The sequence below is a fragment of the Ochotona princeps genome, chromosome 19 (assembly GCF_030435755.1).
Source record: "Ochotona princeps isolate mOchPri1 chromosome 19, mOchPri1.hap1, whole genome shotgun sequence".
NCBI classification, from domain to species: domain Eukaryota; kingdom Metazoa; phylum Chordata; class Mammalia; order Lagomorpha; family Ochotonidae; genus Ochotona; species Ochotona princeps.
Genome location: NC_080850.1, coordinates 6,654,291 through 6,669,818, shown reverse-complemented (window position 1 = coordinate 6,669,818; position 15,528 = coordinate 6,654,291). Strand labels below are relative to the sequence as shown.

Below are 15,528 nucleotides of genomic sequence, written 5' to 3'. Positions count from 1 at the left end.
AAGGTTGCTGCTTCGTAACTTGAGGTTTCAGTTTTCAAGGCATCTGTGTCGGTTAAGTAATGCCTAACCCTATTAAAAGGAATGGGTTACAAATTGCTTAACAGTGCTGAAAAACTAGACCCTAATGACTAATTGTGCTTGGAGTTTAGAGAGGGTTTGTCAGCTCTTTAAACTAAACTGATGCAATGATACTGCAATTATTTACTAGTTTGAACTGTTTTTCCAACCCAACCTGGACCTGTTTTGCTGTAAGCGTGACTGCGTGAAGACTGTCAGTTCCAAATAGCGAAAGTGATCTCCTCAAGCTTCTATAGTAAACAGAGAAGGAACCCTCATTGAGGGTTTTCCAGTCACCTCACAGTTGTATGCAGCAGCCTGGAAACACATGGCAGTACCCCTCACCTGAATATGACTGTATCACGACCTGCCATGGCACTGCTCATGAGTGCTTTACATATGTTATGTCAATAAACCAACTTCTGTATTTTCCCAAATATTACTTGACAAACATCAAACTTGAATTCATTGGAAGATCTCTTGTAATTTAGAGAATCTATTCCAAGTAACAATACCCCACTTTAACAATTGGTTAAAATGCAGTTTACATAAATTAAGATTGCGTAGGAGAAAATTCCCTAAATGCTATGTCAATAGGAGAATAAGCTAAAAGGAAAATTTTTATGTAGACCAGCAGTACTGATAATTAGCAGTTTGGACACCAGGCTGTTGTAGTAGTTGAAAAAATAATTGTTTGTATTTGATTTTTGTGTTGTGTCAGCACTGGGCAATGTAAGTATTTACAGCTTTACCCAGTGGATGAGCATTCGTGTGGTCATTTCACAAAGTGATAGACCTGCCCAAACTAGCTACCTGAAGTTCCATGTTTTATGGAGTCTAAGGAGCATTTCAAAAATGTGACTAATTCTTTTTGACCATAGGACACTGATACTGACAGCTTCTCAAAATCAGAATTTGGTTAAAACTATTGCTGCAGAAAGAATTCCCACAGAGTTAGAATGAGAACTGACAAGCACAGATTAGATGATGCCAATAATTTATTAGTGAGGAGTTGTTTGCAATTATAGTCTCCAAAATCTGAAGACGTTACATGGAGGAATTAGAGCAGTTAGTTCTGAACTGATCTTACCTGGCCTGTTTATCTGTTTGACTCAAGTCACCCAAACTAAAAATTCAAAGAAGTTCTGTTTATTTTTTTCTTTCTCTGTTCTCTCTCCCTTTTTATCTCATTTCATTCATTCATTTATTAGCTAACATGGTGTTTAACTGCAAATTGTAAAGAGCTGTCAAGAGCCATAAGAATCATACTTCAGTAGGGACTTAAGCTGAAAGAACATTCACCCTTTTCCTCAATCAGTCAGTCAATCAATGAAAATTGCTTTTGTATAGTGCTCTTCATGACATGCATCCCAAAGTGAATTATAGCAAAAAGGGAGATCATCTGCTCCTTTTTTTTCATTTCTGTTTAGACTAAAATGATGTTGTACAACATTTTGACATGCTGTACAAGACATTTTTCATACTCAAGATTCCATTCCATAATACTAAGTAGGAGAAAGTGCAGTTACATATATAACTGATGTTGAGATTTTAGCTTATAAAAGCTTAGCAAATCTCTCACAGTAGAAAACACCTTAGCAGATGAAATATTGTCACATGTCTTATCCTCTTAAAAAAGTAACTAGCCAGATTTCCTAATTTTATTGAAGACTTATTTTGTAGACATTTACAGAAAGAGAAAGAAAGGGAAGGAAGGAAAGAAATCTTCCATCTGCTGGTCTCCCCACCCCAAATGGCTGGGCAAGCACTAGCCCAAGCTGAAGGCAAGAACCTGAATTCCTGTGGATCTCCCATGTAGGTGGCAGGGACCACACCCTTGAGCCGTCATCTGCTGCTCTCCCAGCGCATTAGCAGGAAACTGGATCAGAAGACGAACAGCCAGGGCTCAAATCGGCACTCATATGGAATGTGGCTTAACCAACTGTGCCACAAGACACTGGCCCCAGATTTCCTGTTTTATTGTTTTACAATTTTATATATATTTGAATGGCAGAGTTACAGAGAGAGAGAGAGAGCTCTTCCATCCCGTGGTTTACTTCCTAAATGACCACAATGGCCAAAGCTGCACTGATCCAAAGCTGGAAGCCAGGAGCAACTTCCCTCATCTCCCATGCAGGTGCAGAGCCCAAGGCCTTGAGCTATCTCCAGTGCTTTCCCAGGCCACATAAGCAGGGAGCTGGAAAAGAAGTGGAACAGCTGAGACTAAAACTGGCTCCCATATGCAATACCGGCTCACGGGCAGAGGTTCAGCCTGATATGCCACAGTGCCAGCCCCCAGATTTCCTATTTTAATGAAGAGATTTCTAATGATCCTTAAATAGAACATGTGCCTTCTACCTTCCATAAACCAGGCTCAGTCTGGTTGATTAACAACTTTGTTATCGAATATATGGCAAATTCAGAGAATATTGGCAGCTGGATGAGAGGTTAGCATGGATTTAAAGCCAAGGCAGGGATACACCATTTGATAAATTAAAGTGGAAAATAAAACTCCCGCTTCATGTCAGAGTTAATTTTTACACATGCTACTGCAGACTCGGTCTTCTTCAGAACAGTCCATGCGTATCCTGGTATTTGTTTCTGGGAAAAACACTAGTGGCAAAATTTTGTTGCTTACTTTGTGCAGACAGCAACCATGTCTTTACATGTGCCGTGTCTGATTTAATCATAGTGGTGTGTCTATGAAAGTGATATCATTGCCATTTATGGATACAGAAACTGAGGTAAGAGTGGGCATTGTGGTGCAGTGGGTAAAACTGCCCTTTGAAACACCCACATTTCCTATCAGAGTCAAGTTAGTTATTTAAGCATGTTACCCACCTGGAGTGAACATACACGTGTGAACAGGGGTTGCCCACATGACTGTGCAGTGGGCTGGATGGTTACCCCAAAGGAGGAGGGCTGGGCACAGGGAGACACACCTGCCTGGGTGGAAGTGCGTGGTGGGCCTCCTCTGTGAGGTCGAGAGGGATGTCTCTGCAGGATGACACTAGTTGGGCAGCAGCTGGCACCTTGACAAGTTTAATGGGGAACTCAGTGTCCAAATTTCTGTGGCGTCCCCTCCTCAGGTCCTGGATGAAGTGGTGCATCCCTGAAAGGGGTGCATTTTGATTGAAGAGTAGGAGTTTATAGTTGCATATGGGGACTTGCAGTGATTAAACTAACTGCCCTCCTATCCCACAACATTTCAACTGGTTGATGGAAGTTCAACCATTTAGGGGTACTTCAGAAATTTCATTGGAAATATATATTGTGCGACAAGGATAAGCAAATTTCAAACTATTATCTGTGTATTTGGTGGCTGCTAATATAAAGCAGTTTGCTTGTTTTGAGCACTCACTACAGTATGATTTGAGCTGCTGTTAATTCCAGAAGCTCTCCTGAAGGTAGAATGACTAGAGCAGTCATCCTATACTCGAGCTTTGAACTGCAGTGAGACCAAACAGATGGGCAGCGACCCAGAGAGGCTTTAGGCAAAGGAGAGGGGCTTTACCAGCTGCTGCAGAAAAACTGTGGCTCCCACCATCACTAAGACTAAAGCAACTGACTGTCCTCTCTCTCATTCTATACCTGTATCAATTCTGTAGCCAGACGTTATGTGTATAAAATTGAGTCGGGCGGTATCCTTGAGAAGGTCAGAGTCCAATAGTGTAACTGTCCCATGATATCCTTTAGCAACTTTAATGCCTTTGAGATAGCTCTCCAGGTTTACTTTAACTTGTTTTCTGTAGGACTGAATCAATATGGCAGCTGTCAAATGAAGCAGCCTGTGCTGTACTTGTCTTCTGTAACCAGACATCTGTACTTTCCTCTAGCCCTGATTCATCAGCATAGAATGTGATTTTCCACCTGTTTGTATTTTTAAACTGTTCTTTTCTGTTTAGCACTGTTTTCTAGAGGAACTTGCACTAGTGAGGAGTTAGTGCTATCAGGACTTATTCTAGTATCTAGACTACTTTGAGTTTGCCTCTCTGTTATCTGCTTACCCATTATACAGGAATCCTTTGAGACCAGCCAGAAGGCTAGACGGGAGCCAGCTCTAAGGAAAGGAAAATGTATACCTGCTGAAGCAGGCAGCTTCAACACAGCTCCTTCATTGCTGTGTTCGGAGGTGGAGAACCTTTCTTAGTGAAGGGCCATCGGATAGTTATGACATCATTTGTTGGCCACACAAAACTGCACACTTAAAAAGTAGCCTGCTGTAGATATGAATTTTAAGTCTCACCTGAAGTTGCCTTCAGATGAGGCCAGACCAAATGATTCTGTGGAGCCTTAAGTGGCCAGCAGGCCTGGTGCTAGAGGAAGGAAGGCACACTGTTGCCAGAAAATTCGAAATTTCTCTCCTGAGAGAAAGCCAGAAATTCTGCTTTTGTGGTTGTTAGGTACTAATTGGAAATAAGGAACAAACATGAAACAGCAGAAGGCCCAGTGCTGTAGCCTAGTGACTAAAGCCCTCGCCTTGTGTGTGCCGGTATCCCATATGGGCACCAGTTCATGTCCCGGATGCCCCTCTTCCCATTAAGCTCCCTGCTTATGAGTGGGAAAGCAGTTGAGGACGACCCAAAGTCTTGGAACTCTGCACCCGCATGGGAAACCCAGAGGAAGTTCCTAGTTCCAGGCTTTGGATAGGCTCAGCTCCAGCTGCTTGGGGAGTGAATCAGCAGATGGAGGATCTTTCTTTCTGTCTCTCCTTCTCTCTCTGTAAATTCACCTTTCCAATAAAAAAAATAACATCCTGGGGGGGAAGAAAAACACTCAGCAGGCCAGTGCTCAGTGTCTAACTACCAGTTTTCGGTGTGTGTTATGCAGGTCTTACCAAGTTTCAGAACTGAGGTCTCGCAGCACATTATCTGGCAGCCATCATATGTAACACTGCTGCTGTGATATTTTTATTTCTGCTGATTTTTTAAAAAACTTTTGAAGAACACTTTGAGTTAATGGTTTTAAAAGGTTGCAGTTATTTTGGTTTTACCTTTTTTTTCTTTTCTGTTGTTTACTTCAGAACTGAAATTATTCCTTTAAGGGAGCATCTGATCCTATTTGGGTTGTGTCCTTGTATCTTTTTTTTTTTTTTTTTTTTTTTTTTTATTACAAAGTCAGATATACTGAGAGGAGGAGAGACAGAGAGGAAGTGGAGCCGCCGGGATTAGAACCAGTGGCCATATGGGATCAAGGCGAGGACCTTAGCCACTAGGCCACACTGCCGAGCCCGTGTCCTTGTATCTTGAGGATACAAAGGATACGTGATAAACAGGCAATGACATTCAGTTAAGGTTTCCTATACTCTTTCTTGTTTACAGAGTAGCCTAGTTTGAGTCAAAAATTAGGTTTTCTCAAGAATAGGATTATGTATATATGCAGTCTAATTATTGAGGATCAAATCAAGACATCTGAAGATACAGGGTATGGCACAACCAGGATGCTTAAAAAAGAAAAATGTGTGGTTAGTGTCCCCAAAGATTAGTTCACAAAGTTAAGTATAGAAGTTTTTAAAGTAAGAAAGCATTTTTAATTAAAATGGCCTTCTATCTCTAATAGTTTATGACTCTGTCCATCTTTTAAAGGATGATTCTAGTTCAGATCCAGCTAGTAACCATATCTTTAATATTTTGTTGAATATTTCAACTGCAACCCAAACTGGTATTTGGAAATAGAAAATCCAGTAATAGAAATCTGTTCTTGATTTGTAAATAAACAACCATTTTACGGGGTGCCTTTTTCCTCAAAAATCACTTAGGTTTAGATACTTGTCACCACACCCGCAGAGCCTGACACCTCCCGACAGTCAATGAGTATCTGCCAAACAAACCCCTAAAAATTCCCAGTATAGTCTGCTACTTGGTAAACCAATGGATGATTGTATCCTAATATATATAGAATAACCCTGCTGAAATTCCACAAGTAAATTTCGTTGTACACACAATGAAGAAAGACGAGTACTTCAAATATTATTCCAAAAGGAACAGAGAGCTCACCCCACACACGCTCCCCCCAGCCCACACTGGGACATGTGGTGTTGTTTTTTTTACCTCTAAGCACAGTTTAAGGATGTAATCCATTGATAGCGTAACTTGCCATATTAATTGAAAGGAATAGAATCCACCAGATGTAGCCCAAACCAGCAGAGAGTTGGGTGACTAAGCAACAGCAAAGGCACCATATTGAGTGAGCCACAATCCAGTCTCCAAGTCATTTATTTCAGCCAGTGACAATACATTTAAACTCCTGTGCCTCAGCAGTGATTGATGGTTTAATATCATATATAATTTTTTTAATGAAGGAAAATCATTTAAATATGTTACCATTTGCACTGGTATTCTCCTATGTACATAACTGCATTTAATCATTATGGGGATTGTTTTTATACTTGTGTAATTTGTATCCAAGAAATAACTGTCAAAGCCATCTCATGCCGTTGCTGGAAATGGTACAGTGTGCTTCATCCTTGAATAGATTCATTCTTCCCTGCACATAATTAAGAGTGTTGGAGCTTTCACTGCCACCACATAGGAATTCCATGTTTACATTTGTGAGAATGAAAAATTAGCCACACTGTCCTTTTTTTCAAACTCCCATTTTCTGCAGCTATGATGTTTAAGTACCTTAGTTTTGTACCAGTGTATGATTTGAAGAGTTTGATTTTAAGACTTTTAATATTAAAATGCATAATAAAATTTTATTATCTAATTACAAGAGGCTTTAGCCTCTTATTAAAGTTGCTAAATCAGGCCTAGATTAGCATTATAATGGCACAGTTTGACATGGAATGCTCAAAAGTCAAGTTCGAGGGAAGGGAGGGGTTTTTTGTTGTTGTTTGGAGGGGAGGTGTTTCTCCTCCCCCCCACCCTTCCATGAAATAATAAGGATCAAATGCATGTATAGAAACAAATAGGGAGCAATTTGGGATGCTGGAGAAGGAGTGGAGGTGTCAGCCTAGGATGGTACCCTTAGGCAAGGCAGCTGGTATATGTAAGCCTTTTGTTTATCTGCTACTGGTTTATGTAGCCTTTAGGCCGGCACCAGAAACAATCACTCCTACAGGGTCAGCTGCTGGTCAGAAGCTAAGTAAGAAAAGATGTTGCGTTCAAACGCAGCAGCCATAATTTCTGTACAGCTGGCACCTGCTACTGGTGCACAGCGTGAAGGTGAAAGGTCAAAGAGGCAGTTGTTCAAAACTCAAGAATGGCTTAAAGGGACTTGTAGATTAATCTGCTTTATTAACTTCTGTATATTAGATAACTATTGCTGTGAATGACAGTACATCTTTTTGAATAAGTCGCATCTCTTTCTCTTTTAAATTAGCTTTTGAGTAATGAATATTAAATAGAAAGCATTTCAGGGGTAATTAAATGAAAACAGAATGATGTCATTTTACAATTGTATTTGTGTGTTTATGGAATAGGGAATTCTAATGTTTTCCAGTGAGCTAAAAGGAAAAAACAAAACAACTCTTCATAAAGAATTGGGAATGCGTTGATCACATGTCCACTAGTCTTTGTCTTTAAACAAAAAGCATGATACAGTTTGTGAGTTGGCGTGGAGTCATTGGGCTCCAGTAGCTTGATTTGTCATTCCCAGGAGCTTCACATGTTTTCTTTATGAATTAAAGTGACCATAATCTGTCATTGTTTTACCTACAGCTTAGTACAGTCAGTTTTGCTATTAGTCCACAGTGAATGTTCTCAAACTAGCAAAAAAGTTGCAAAAAAAAAATGTACAACAGCCATACTTTTAAACTTTCACACTCATGTAAAACAGAAACCCTTTCATAAGAGGGGAAAAGCACAGGTTTAGCCCAATAGTAATTAGGCATGCTTTATAACGGACTCTAGGCCAGTATGGCAAGTGGCAAGCAAGATGGTTTTTAGCCTCTGTATTTTCAGGGATTGGCATAATTGGCTGTCACTCTAAATTACAAATAAAAAGAATTCATTAGATGTGTGTGTCCTTTGTAAAATCTCGACAAGGAGCTCTAATGCATAGATTATTGATACCACTGCTGGGTATGTTTCTAGCAATGTGTGTTGAAAAAGAAAAATTTATTGGTTGACTCTCAGTGGCTTTTGATTTTTTGCTGCAGTTCAGTTTGGTTTTCATAAGAATTCTCAAAAACATAAAGCACTCCAGGGGACATCTGCATTTTTATACTTAACTGTAGCACAGATAACAGCTTTCTATACTTATGTCACAAACCAGTTTTTGGAGGATGTATTTACCACCCTGATTTTACACCATACAGTTTTCTTCCTTGAGCAATTTCTATGACATGGGAAGGAGATCCTCCTCCAGTGTGACACCCAAGCTAACCCAGAACTCATCGGAGGGATCCTAAATGTGTACGTGTATTCCAACATGTGTAGCTACCTCGGCCAGGAAAAGACTGAGTTGGGAATGTTTCCTTACTCTAGCTCTCCACAGCAGAATTTTCTCACCTCCTTCCTGGAGACCAAGGCTTTCCCCCATCCTGTAAGAGAAGTCGTATTTCCTACAGTGTTGTAGGTCATAGAACCTTAGAAGGGAACCTCAGACTCAAGAAAATTTTAAGGATGAAACCAAAGTAGAAATATCCTCAAGTCCCTCTACTAAGTGCTTTCTGTATCTTTTCATTTAAGTGTCACGACTCAGTTAAGTAGGTATTTTATCTCCATTTTATAATCAAAATTTTGTAATTGTGTCTTTCAGAAGTCAGATAACTCAGCCAGAGTCATACAGGTAATAAGTGGCAAACCTGGACTGCTAACCATTTTACAATACTATGACATGGCCTAGAACCAGGACTAGCAGGGATGGAGGAAAGGCACAGCAGTTATACATTCATAAATGCTTCACTGAGCCTAGGACTCCTGCCCTTGAGGCTCCAGTATCATCTTCCTCCCTAGATTTAGCAACCGGCACTTCAAGGATAGTGGTCAGTCTCTTCATTCCCACCTACCTTGACAAATGAGGGTCCTGGGACAGCTGTTCTCTGCCCTGTGCTCAGAGAGAAAGCCAGTCTGCTGGGAAGAGAAAGGAAACAGAGAGACTAGGGAATCACAGTGAGAGACCAAGCAGCCCCTGAGGGAGAGGGAGGGAGGGAGAAACATCCTGCCAATTACCTGTTCAAAGCTCCAAGCCCTCAGACATGACTGCACTTCTAGCCTTGGGTTCCTCAAACTGCTCCCTTTAGGCCCAAGTTTTATCTAAGAAGGTCTGTGCGCTTATACCCCAAAGATTCTTCACTCAGGGAAATTGTGACACAAAAAAGGACAAGTATGTTTATACTCACTTAACAAAAAAGAAAATAGTCAGAGGTCTGGTGCTGTGGTGCTATGGTTTAAACCACTGTACACAGTGCTAGCATCCCAAATCAGAATACCAGTTCAAGTCCCAGCTATTCCACTTCTGATCCAGCTTCCTGCTGGTATTCCTGGTAAAGCAACAGAGGATGACCCCAATGAAATTAGACCACTGCTACCAATGTTAGAGACCACAATGGAGTTCCAGGCTCCTGGCTTTAGCCTGGCCATACCTGGCTGTTGCAGCCATTTGGAGAGTAAACTAGCAAACTGAAGATTTCTCTGTCTCTCTCTCTTTCTCTTTCTCTCTCTCTACCATCTAGGTCTCTCTCCTACTCTCTGTCACTCTGCCTTTCAAATTAATTAATTAATAATTTTTTTAAAAAAGAGGGCCTGGCACAATAGCCTAATGGCTAAAGTGCTTGTCTTGCACGTGCCGCCAAGATCCCACTTCCTATCCAGCTTCCTGCTTGTGGCCCTGGAAAGCAGTCAAGGATGGCCCAAAGCTTTGGGACCCTGCACCCACGTGAGAGACCTGGAGGAGGCTCCTGGCTCCTGGCTTCGGATTGGCTCAGCTCCAGTGGTTGTAGCCGCTTGGGGAGTGAATCATCAGATGGAAGATCTTCCTCCCTGTCCCTCTTCCTCTCTGTATATCTGACTTTCAAATAAAAGAAAGAAAGAAAAGTCAGACTACCAAGAACAATCATGGAAAGTTCCAGGCCTGTAGAGAAACCTCAGTGGCTCCAGGGCAATGCACTAGAAAGAAAACCCTACACAAAAGCTCAATGTTAATGCCCATACTTAATATGGCATCTCATATCAGATGGGGCAGGGAGGTTCCACTCAGGGAACTCAGCATCAATTAGAGTTAAGTGCTTTCTGGGATGACTTCTCTGGGCCCTTTAAGACTGGAAAGAAGCTACATGATGGGTGGACACCGAGAAATTAGTAAATACTTAGATTCATGAGCTCCTTTTAAACCACAGATATCACATTTTATTCAATTCTGTGCTACCAATGCACGGCACATGGTAGGAGGTCATTCATTTATTTTGAATAAATTTAAAACGTGAAAAGAGAGGGGTAAAGGAAGCAAAAGTGCTTGGGACAGCATAGGGCACATAGTAGAGACTCGGTGTGTGTCCTCCCGGTACATGAAAAGAGCTAATAAGAGAAGATGATTGGCTTAAAACGTATGCAGGTGAATGCAGCCTCATAGACAGCAAGGAGGTGTCTAAGTTCCTCCAGAAGCCTAGCCTGTTTTGAATAGTGCACTTTAAGGGTAGGTGTTCCACCAAGGTAAATGGTGTACTCTCATCCCACAGCAGTCAGTCCTCCCTCCCCAGCATTTTCCTGAGCCCCCTGTGTTATGGAGAGGCTGGAAACAAATTGACAGAAATCTGGAGGAAAGTAACTCAAGTGATTTAGGAGAATGGAAAGGCTGGCTTATGGGGCCAGATTAAAGAAGCTAAATATGTATAGCTTGCCTAAGTGACAACTAAATGGGGCACTTGATAAGTCTATAAATACTTGGAAGATGTAAATGCCAAGGAGGAAAGAGAATTACTTAGCATGGCACAATGGAGTATTGACATAATGGGATAATATTAAGAAAAGGAAAATGAAGGTTGAACATCAATAAAAAGCTTCCTGACAAAGAGAACCATTCCTGACAAGAGACACTGTTAAGTTATGTGCAGTGGGCCAGGGGAAGTGGTGCTGGTGCCATTTCTCAGAGTGCTGGCAATGGAGCCAGCAAGGCAGCAGCTGAGCAGCCTCCTGACTGAGGCCAGGGAACTGCACGGGTAGCCTGTGTCTGTGGCCTTGCCATCCAAGGACACAGGACAAGCTGCCTCTTCTTGGGAGAAAGCAAGTGGTCCAGACCTCCTCAAGGTTCGGACTTGGTGGAGAGGTGTTGCTCCGGTAGTTCACTGCCACAGTCACTGTCAAAAAAATCCATCCATCTTAATGGCACCCATTTTCTGTATAACACTATCCATATTCTCTAGCACGTATTAGCAGGCTCCATCCCTGCCTCCATCAGCCTTATCAGCCACCAGCTTGGCCCCATGTACCCTCTGCAGTTGTACAGAACTACTCATCACCCTCCAAACATTGATGCAACCCCTGCAGCTGCTTACTTCTCCTTTCACCTGACTACCCGTCCGACTTCCATGATTCATTGTGGAAGTTCCAAATGTCCCCTCCTCTATAAAGCCTTCTCTGCTTGCCCACAACCCCTAGGCAAAATTAACCTCCTGGTCTCAAGGTCTGTCAGACAGGCTTCTGTTTCTGGCTTTCTGGAATTCTGATGTCATTGTTTCTATGCTGCCCATCCCCTTCCCCTCTCGGGCCTTGAGTTCCGAGGGGGCTAGCAGTAGGGCTTGTTCTTGTGAATTATCCCCAGCGTCTGACAGCGCCTGGCCAAAATAAGTGGTCAGTAAATGAATAAGTTACCAAACAAGGGTCTGTGCCCAACACTTAGATCATTATGATTCTTTGGGCCCCTTAGGTAATTATTGAGGGAAAAGAGCTTTCCAACCACAGCAGCATCTTTGAATCTTCCTCCCTGGCCTCTTGTCCAGCACTTTGTTTGCCACTTAGACAACTATAAATACCACGCCTCAGATCTGAAAGGCAGCATGCCATCCTCTGTGGTTTAAATAGAAACTCTGGTCTTTAATGGAAGATGCTTTTGAGGGACACTCTGAATTGTCCATGAAAATACTTTTGCTGCATACAAGAGCGTTCTGCACATAAGGCAAAGAACCTTCCACTAGTGACTTTGCAGATGTTTAGGTCCATCTGACCAAATCCCTTCAGGAAAGTATGGAGAATGTAGTGACAGATCTGAGAAGCGAAGAAGCTTTGGACCCTGTCCTCCGAGAATATTCTATTATGAAATAACGATATTCCTCACATTCTGATGTGATAATTGCATGAGATGCCTGTATTGTTTTGTTGTGAAATGGGATACACATCAGGAAGTGTTGTGATGCTTGTTGAGGAGACCAACACACCAATTCCCCACTCCCCTCTTTGATTTTGAATGGCCTTGGCTAAATATTACTTAATCACTGAATATTTAATATGAACTTGGGCTTGTAGTCATCTCTGTGGTACATATATAAATAAAATGACTAGGGTTTGTGTAATTGTAACTTATATCCAAAGTTATTTTGAGACTGCTAAGTGATATCCACTTCTCTATTACCTGTGGCGTTTCTGGGGCAGTCTGGCCCCCAACCCCTTTTTTTCTATTGGAAGTCTTGAGTTTGAGTCTCTGTTCTTTGGGCTGCAAATTAATCTGCAGCTTCAGGATCAGATCATGTTTCTTGGAAAAGTTTTGGGAAGGGGGAAGAAAACTGGAACAAACAGTCAAGACAGTCAGGAATTGTGAGCATTTGTGCTCATTGTGAGGCCTCCTCCGAGCCTGGCAATTGTCCCTATCTCACTACCTTACCTGAAGTTTGTACCCAGAGCTGCCATCCTCCAGAACCTCGTCGGTTAGTATTCTAAATGGCAGAACATTAACACATAACTTCCTCCTTTAAACCTCTTCGAAAGCTACCATTTTTAAAAAGATAATGTGGACTGAATTTGAACTATAATACTGCAGCAAGGTGGAGGAATCCACCACGGGGAGAAGGCATGGGGAGAGGTGGGGGAATCCCAGAGCCTATGAAACTGTATCATAAAATGAAATGAAATTTTTTTAAAAAATGAAAAAAAAGATAATGTGTATTTGCTTGAAGTGCAGATTGACCAAGAAAGAGGACTTCCATGTGCTCTTTGGTTTACCCTCCCCTCAAGCTACCCGCCCCCCCAATAGCTATGGCTGGGCCAGGTGTAGCCAGGAGTCAGAAATGTATCCTGGTCTCCCATGTGGGTGGTAGGGATACAAGTACTTGCCATCATCTGCTGCTTCCCAGTCACCTCAGCAGAGAGCTGGATCAGAAGCAGAGTAGCTAGGACTCAGACTGGTACCAGCATGAGATACACATGTCACAGATGGCAGTAACCCACTATATCACAGTGCCTGCCCCCAAGGCCACTCTTTCAATTCTGCACTTCACAGGCATGACAGGCCCTTCATAGCCTGGACCCAGCCCAGTCTTCTGCTCCTACACCCATAACTCTGCTCAAAAAGTCTCTCACCGAAGAGTCTATTCAGGCCTCAGAAATGCCAAACTCGGTCTCTCGTGCCTTTTCTTGTCTCATTTTCTCTTCCTAATGGGTCTGTCTTCCTGAATGGTGCTGTGTTCATCGTGTAAGCTGCACCTTAAATATCCCCTATGCCTTGAAATGGGCATGTCTTTGTAGATAGAATTGTAGCACGTGTGCCTTTGCTTGTTCTTTCTCAAGCTGGCACACTGGCGAACAACCCACCTCAACAAAGGCTGGTTCTAGAAGCCCATAGAGATTCCAGACTCTGACCACCTGAAAGGCATCCACTCCGTGGTAGAACGTTACGTGTCACTTGAGTACAGATTAGGAAGAAATGGCTATGGAGTTGAAAGCTATATTCTTCAACACTCAGATTTTCCCAGCATTTCTACCCAGAGGATATTTACAGGGAGTTTTGACCAGTAGTGCTTGATATTTACATCAAATTGAAAAAGCGTTCTATTTGATGTTGGTAAGATAAAGAGTGAGAAAGAGTTTCCCAAATAGTGCTGAGTGGCAAACCCTGCAGCCTTCCCATGCCCCAGGTTTTCTGGTTTTATTTTAATGCAAGCAAGCTGCTTTATGAGATCTGCAGCCACTTGAAATATGATTTACTACTCATAAAAAGTTTCAAATGGATAATGAAGATTCAAGAACGAGACTCACAGTGTAGCGTAGTCAGTTCCGTGGCGGGTGCTCTCCAGTATATCTCTGCCATTGAAATGAATTATTTATTATAATTTATTTCAACCATGGAAAATAAAACTGTTTGCATTGTGATGTGTGCTGTAACATTCAGAACAGACACATTACATGGAGTACTCTCAATTAATTAATGCTCAAGTTTCCTTCCAACTTTATCTTCTTTCTTACAAGGCAGGAGACTGACAGGTAATTCTTTCCCCAATAAACTGTGATTAAAATGAATGTTTTGAGAACTAGGGGTAGTGTTGGTAATGGAGAATATTGTCACGGCAGCAAAAACAGGTTGTGTGTTTCCTTTGATTTTACAGTGGATGGAAAGGTGTTTAAATATCCAGGGCAACTTATCACTTGGAAAAAAAGCCATCCCTTATCTTTATGGAAGGGGTGGGTGGCAGCTGGCGGCAGAGGGTGCTGTTAGTTTGGAGGTGGGGGGTCTGCAGTTCTAATAATATATGACCCGCCAAAGCCAGCTAAGTTTACAGGTCCTACAGTGCCGGTGAGGTGAGAAGCTTTTTTGATTTTAACCTCACCCTACTCCAAGGAGGCCAGACTCCCAAATGATTGCAATCTTACTTCTGTAAAAAGGCTCTCCTCGCATTTCATTTGCTTTTTTTCACATTTAAAATGCTAAATACTTCCATTATGCGACTGCAAAAACAACTTTTAAGTACTTAGGAATGTGCTTAATATGAACAGAGATTTAAAAATTTAATGTAACATAGAGATGGTGGGGCTTAGTTAATCCAGACAAAAAGATATAACTGAATAGATGCTTATTTATCCATCCGTTCATTTTTCGTAACATCCCACAAATATCACACGGGTAGACAGCAGACGAAGAGAACAATTGATTGCTTTTCCCTAAAGATGACTAGGATCTAATTTGAGCAGGATCGCATTTCAATATTTGCTGTGCACATGGCCTCAGGAACAGCGCTTGGTAATGACAGACACTTCCCTCCTTCCTTGGGAGTGCAGCGTTCAGCTTCTCCCGAGTCCCGACCTCCACCCAGGGCAGAGGGCTCCAGAGGAACGGCTGCGGATGGCTAGATGCTGCTTTTCCAAACCTGTTGCATCATCCAGGCAACCATGGTTTAGGTTTCTGCTTTGTTTCTTTGTTTTTCTTGTTTGGTAGGGCCAACCATAGCTTTCCTTGCCTGCTGGCCTCTGAAAAACCCATTACATGTGCCAAAGGGTCCTTGAGCAGTGGCTGCATTTGTTATTGGTCTTTCCTCAGAACATCCCAAACTTCCATTGTGTTCAGGTCAGACAGGCTCACTTAGCAGAGGCACAGATGACCTTG

The 15,528-nt window shown here is 42.1% G+C and overlaps 1 protein-coding gene and 1 long non-coding RNA gene across 5 annotated transcripts in view; one reads left to right on the top strand and one right to left on the bottom strand.

Annotated features, from left to right (window-relative positions):
• RANBP17 (RAN binding protein 17) overlaps window positions 1-15,528 on the top strand; it is a 282,863-nt gene that overhangs the window by 257,119 nt on the left and 10,216 nt on the right. The gene's annotated exons all lie outside the window — the stretch shown is intronic.
• Window positions 3,524-14,085, bottom strand: LOC131482634 (uncharacterized). The gene is made up of 3 exons (XR_009247182.1): window positions 13,512-14,085; window positions 4,304-4,421; window positions 3,524-3,811 (listed from the first exon to the last, which is right to left on the bottom strand). It is a non-coding gene; the product is annotated as an uncharacterized LOC131482634 (long non-coding RNA).